The following is a 6,000-nucleotide window of genomic DNA, read 5'->3' as shown; positions in this document are numbered from 1 at the left end:
ACCGAGCCCTGTTTGCCTGTAACTTGGTCAAAAAACCTATAGAGTTCATTGCAGACCGGTAGTGAAGGTATTAACTATGATGTTTTCCTAGTCAAACAATCTACACCGAGCCTTGTTTGCCTGCAACTGGGTCAACAAACCTATAGAGTTCAAGCGCTCTCTTCTTGTGATGATGACCGTCGCTACCCGACCTCTCCGCGTCACTGCAGGCGGAGTCAAGCCTCTCAGCATGGCGTCATATCGCTACGTAAGTGTTTACTCAGATAATCGAGCTACTGCAATTTATTTAAGAGGATAATTTAATTAGTGAGTTTTTTTATACCGCTTCCTTCTAACAAATCTAAGTAAGCTTTAGTAATCGTTCCCAATATTTACTTATTTAATTATAACATACAATTGACGATAAAAATAGTTTTTGTATTATATATATATATATATATATAATTTTATATATATATATATATATATATATATCTTAAAAATTTCAAATTCATAAATCATTACTCTCCATGTTTTCTCGTGTATGAGATTTTGGAGGTATCTTATTAATATATATTTATTTATGAGTATACCAAGACTAAAATATCTTGGTTTTATAAAGTCTATTATATAGCTAATACATGTACAATGTTTAATTTCAATAAATTACTAGTTTTCAATTAAACAAACTCATAATTGAACTCTATATATTTATGAGTATACCAAAATGTAGCTTATACATGTAAATGTCTTCATTTTCAATAAATGAAATAGTTTTCAAATAAATAAACTCAGCGTTATATTATATTAGTTATTCCAATACAAACACTACAAAGCATGAAATCTGGATTTCAAAACAGTGTTTGTAGCTGCTGTATACATTCCAGATTAGTTAACAGAGGCCTGCCCGCTCATGTTTGTTGTGATTTCCAGATGCTGCAGGCCATATACTCCTATGTGAACCTTCTGTATTCTGTACGGGCAAAGTAGTTGAAGGAACATGTTCAGACACAGCATTATGGTACAGACCAGTACATGTTAGTTGATATTAGCGTAGTGGAAAACGTAACTAACCAGTAATGTATTATCAGTAACTTGTATTAATTGTCTAGTAATAAAATTTCTATATATAAACTGTAAAATTCGATCTCTAATGTATTTGTAACAAATTAAACTGATACACTCTATCACAGTGTTTGTATTATTTAATTTACTTAGAGTCAACGAAAGTGTAACGTGTTTTAAAGGGGATTATTATGATTACTGTATTACAGTATTAGTGATAAAATGTAAAAATTTTTTAGTCCTTTTTGAATTTTCCTTTTCCAGGAAAAGGTTTCTGTGAACTATTACCTTAAAATTTGCATAAATAGCCGTAAGAAAGTTTGGAGAAAAGAGATGCCATTTTATTGTATAATATTACTGCATTTTAAATATTGTTCTTAAATAGGATTCAATGTAACTTATATTATTTTAAGGCAACAAAAGCAACCGGAAGATGCAAGAGACTAACATCTATCAGTGATATCATTAAGTGAGTTACCCTGATGCAAAAATATCTTATTCGTCTACTTATTATATTAAGAAAGACTTCTGTTCGATATTGACCTTGAGCGATATTTAGAAAAGGAGAAATTCACAACAATTTTCATAGCAATATTAAACAATATTCAAATAACGATTTTTTTAGTTAAAAACTGTGGCAGATATTCTTTCCAGCCTCGCCAAGCGAAGGTTTACGGAAATTTGATAGTTTTTGCAGCAAAAATTATTGCCCAAATCTATTAACAAGCAGTGATTTTAGTCATTCTTTTTTCAGACTCCAAATATTTTGTGATTTTTACGTGAAAATCTTGGTTCTGGGCTTTATAATGGGCGGACCGTTAATTGTAGCCTTAATATTTAACTTTTATTGAATTTAAAATTATAATATCTACAAAAATATTGAGTAGCTTTTTGTCCTATATCCTTCTGTAATCCCGAAAATCGCTGTCCATTGCGAAATCTTTGTCGTAATTGGTAACTTTAGGAGTTTAAATTTTGATGCGACTACAATTCGTGAAATTAATTCCGGATCCAGATTTAAATTGTAGTGCCACGTTAAAGAGTGAATACAACCCCAGATCGTGCATTGGCTGAACGTTAGCGAATCGTCAATAGTAGATAGGGACGGAGTGAATTTTAATTACGTATGTTCACAGACAAAACAATCTCTAAAAGAGGCACACATGTGTTTTAACCCCCGGTACCATTAACCCCCTCCCGGAATTTCCTGGTATGACCAGATAATCTCCTGAGTACATTAAACCCTCTGATGTCTTAACCCCGGTAACATTACCCCCCCCCCTCCGAGGGAATTTCCTCTGAATTAACCTGTCACCGAATTCCGCTTATCCCCGAATTTTGCCAACACCCAAAAGGGGGCCTAGGGGCGTAGCCCCCAGCGAGACGAAGGCGAGTTATGTATATGGTTAAAGCGTGATGTCGTAACTAACTGAATAATAAACTTATTGATTCATCTATGTCCTGCAGACTGGATGGTGCACCCCACGGGACCCCAAGGAAGCAATTATTCTCATGGATACCAGGTCTACGCCATATTTACCTTTTAAATTGCCCCTAACGAAACGCATAACAGAAACGCATGACATATGTTAAAACTTGAAAGTAAAGTTAAATATAATCAACTGTTTCGTGGAAACGTAGTAAAACTAGAGTAGTAAGTTAAGGTAGTCCTTGGTACTAAAAATAATGCAAAAGAATTCTAATAATATTCCCGTTTCGTAAGTTTTGTCACCAGACCCTGAAGAAACGCCACTTACCGACAAGCAATCCGTCAACACAGGGAGCCCCGCGGGAAATCAACCGATAAACGAGTTGAGTCTAATATCAAATATCTTTTTACTTTTATCTTGTTCACTCGATTGGTATTAAAGTATTTTTCGATCTCTCTTTCCGGTGTAATATGAATTAAATGTAATTATTAGTATTAAATAAACTTCCAACTTTCATGTTAAACTTAAATTACGAGATTGTGAAGTGTTCAAACTTGTTTAAAAATTAAACACAACGCTTTCTACAATATTTCTGTCTGTTATAGGTAATGCCTTACACTACTTAGAACAAAGTTATTAAGGACTTATTATTTAAGGATGGGATTTTTTGCTACTTTAAAGACTAGTGGGGCATAGCCCGGACGGATTTTCAAAATAAGACAGGTCTATATTAATCCTATATTTCTAAGGGTACGCTAAGAATGTCATTGGAAAATCTCAGAACAAAACGGTAAACCAGAAGAGTTAAAGCAAAACAAACATACAAAGGCACTTTCGCATTTATAACACTATTATTAGGATTAAGATTAAACTCCCTGTAATCACTACCAGTTATCACAGTTGAAAATAACGTCAGAATCAATCGCCAGCTTTTTAAGATTGGAAGTATTAAGAAAAACGGTGAGTAACACCTAACAATAAATTGCTCCTAACCCACATTTAAAATAATGAGAAAATTAAATTATGTTCTAATTATTGTATTTGAATAGAGATATTAGGCTTCTTATTTTAGCCCCTTTAAATTTAATACTGAGTTATATTTTTAAGGCTCGTTATTTCAATAATGTCTTTTAGTACGCCATAATTGTACTACTCTTATTGACAGTTTATTAATACTGTAAAGTGTTATTTGGATAAAATATTCTGCAAAAACTAAGAATCTAAAGCAGCATAATTTTACTTTTACTTTAAGAGGAAAAGGAAAGAAAACTTCCACCTTGATGTCACCACAATATCAGTATTCATTTTGAAAGTAATAAGAGTGGAAACTAGTTTTAATATCAAGGCCTCTCTTTTGTGTGGCTTCAAATTAAATTATTCACTCTCCGCAACTTTGCATTTCTTTCTAACTGCATTTTCTCTCATAAAGAGAAACGCTTAAGAATTCATTATACCTTTTTTAGGCAATGTACTTATCTATTCTTCGCTTGCACGACCTTATGTGTGCTTACATTCTTCGCTCAAATCTTGCATCACTTAACTAATTAGATTAATGACTCTTAGTGTTTTATGCCGCAACTGATTCGCTATATGTGAACGTTTGACTATAGAATGGACTAACCAAATTCCAAATGCCCATAGATATAGTCCAGTTTTCTGTTATTATCTATACTAAAGTAATAGAATGCCATTAAGTAAACGAATTCATCATCGTAGATTTATAAAATTAGAAACAATTTGCTAGTAAGATATGGAGACTTGGATACAGACTTGATCCACTCCAAATAAATGAGGAAAGAATATTAAATGAATAATAATAATCTATTAATAACTACAGTAATAAGGCAGAGTTCATGTTGCAGTTATAGAATATGAATCAAGTCAAATAAGATAAAATTTATAAGTAATATAATTTACGTCAAAAAGTGATTCACTAAGTTCTGTGAGTTCACCAAGGATCATCGAGGAATCGTTTTATCTTTGGCGTTATATTTTATGAATCTTTAACAAAAGCACTGTGCCAAGGTACCCCGTGAATAATATTTTGAATTGTAAGGTTAATTAGAGTTTTAGAAATATTCGAAAGTATATAAATTACAAAAAAAACTAGATACGAATAACAATTTGTTCATACGCTCTTATCAAACAATTTGTATTTAAGTTCGAACTACCAAAATACTATGTTTATAAAACATAGTTTGTTTCTGCATGATTAATCTTCTGAATTAAATATTTTTATTACATTTTTAATATACTGCATACGTGAATACTTAAAGATGTACTAATTTGAGACCTTAAAATGCAAAACGAGTCCGAGGAATGGCTCAAAAAACCCATATATGAAGATTTTCATAATTCAAACTTCATCGATTGTGAGTAAAAGTTGATATGATGCAAATTTACATTTTTAAACTAACTGAGACAATACAGTGCCCACAAAATTAATTGCTTAAACTTAAATAAATTTTCACTAAACAAAGATTACAATATGTTTATACATTTAAAATCTTGATCAAACGACAAACAATGAAACAAAAGCAATATATCCCAATATCAACGACCAAATATTACTTACCCATTTACATTCGATTCCCTAACTTCTCAAATATACTTGAGATTTCAAACAAATATTTTCAATATATACCAGCATGGTTATATTGAGTTATGTATATAACATACCACAACAAAGTAAAAGGGATACAATGGGAGGGCCGCACGATCTATGACGTCGTACTTTGGATGAGGTAGTGATAGCGTTGTTTTAAATACTATCTAAATCTGCTCCACTTTTAACACTACTGTTGTGAACAATCGTTTACTGTATAAAGTCTACTCCTTTTTCTGTGTGTTACGATCTTAGCACATATCAACGACCCAAGAGGATGTGCAGGATAAGATTAAAATGAGGATTACTCCATAAACATTCACTGAATTAATAAAAACTTCTATTTTAAAGACAAAAGTGTGAAAAAGAAAGTGGTGAATGGGTATTTTTTTACTATGAGCGTCTTTAAATTGAAAGTTGGTAAAATAAAGTATCTATAACTTCTCAATATACTTTTTCTGATATACTTAACGTTCATTAAGTCCATAATCTTTATTTTCATAACAATCGTACAATTAAAATTACGATTAATGATAGTATCAAAGATTTTAAATGTAACTTTTCAAGAATTTCGACAGTACAAGCCACACAGTGAGGTTACCAACCAATCTTGCATCACTCACTGTGAAACAACCCCCGGCTACAGTCAGGGCACTGCACGTGTTATGATGTGAACGCTAACACTCACAATCACTTAATCTGATTTTCGCTCCCCTCTGCTACCCTTCAAAGCAATTAGCTGTTTATTGTCAATTTCCCCTCCCCTGTATTTAATAATATTTGATTTAATCAAACGTTGCATTTACTTGCAGGATTTAAACATCGAAGTAAACAACAACTTAGAACATTTTAATAACTTAAAGAAATAACTTAGTAATGCATATTTAAATCGAGTTGTCTATAATACCGTTCTTACCTTAA

Source organism: Homalodisca vitripennis, chromosome 1 (assembly GCF_021130785.1).
Source record: "Homalodisca vitripennis isolate AUS2020 chromosome 1, UT_GWSS_2.1, whole genome shotgun sequence".
In the NCBI taxonomy this organism is placed as follows: domain Eukaryota; kingdom Metazoa; phylum Arthropoda; class Insecta; order Hemiptera; family Cicadellidae; genus Homalodisca; species Homalodisca vitripennis.
This window is presented reverse-complemented; position numbering follows the sequence as displayed.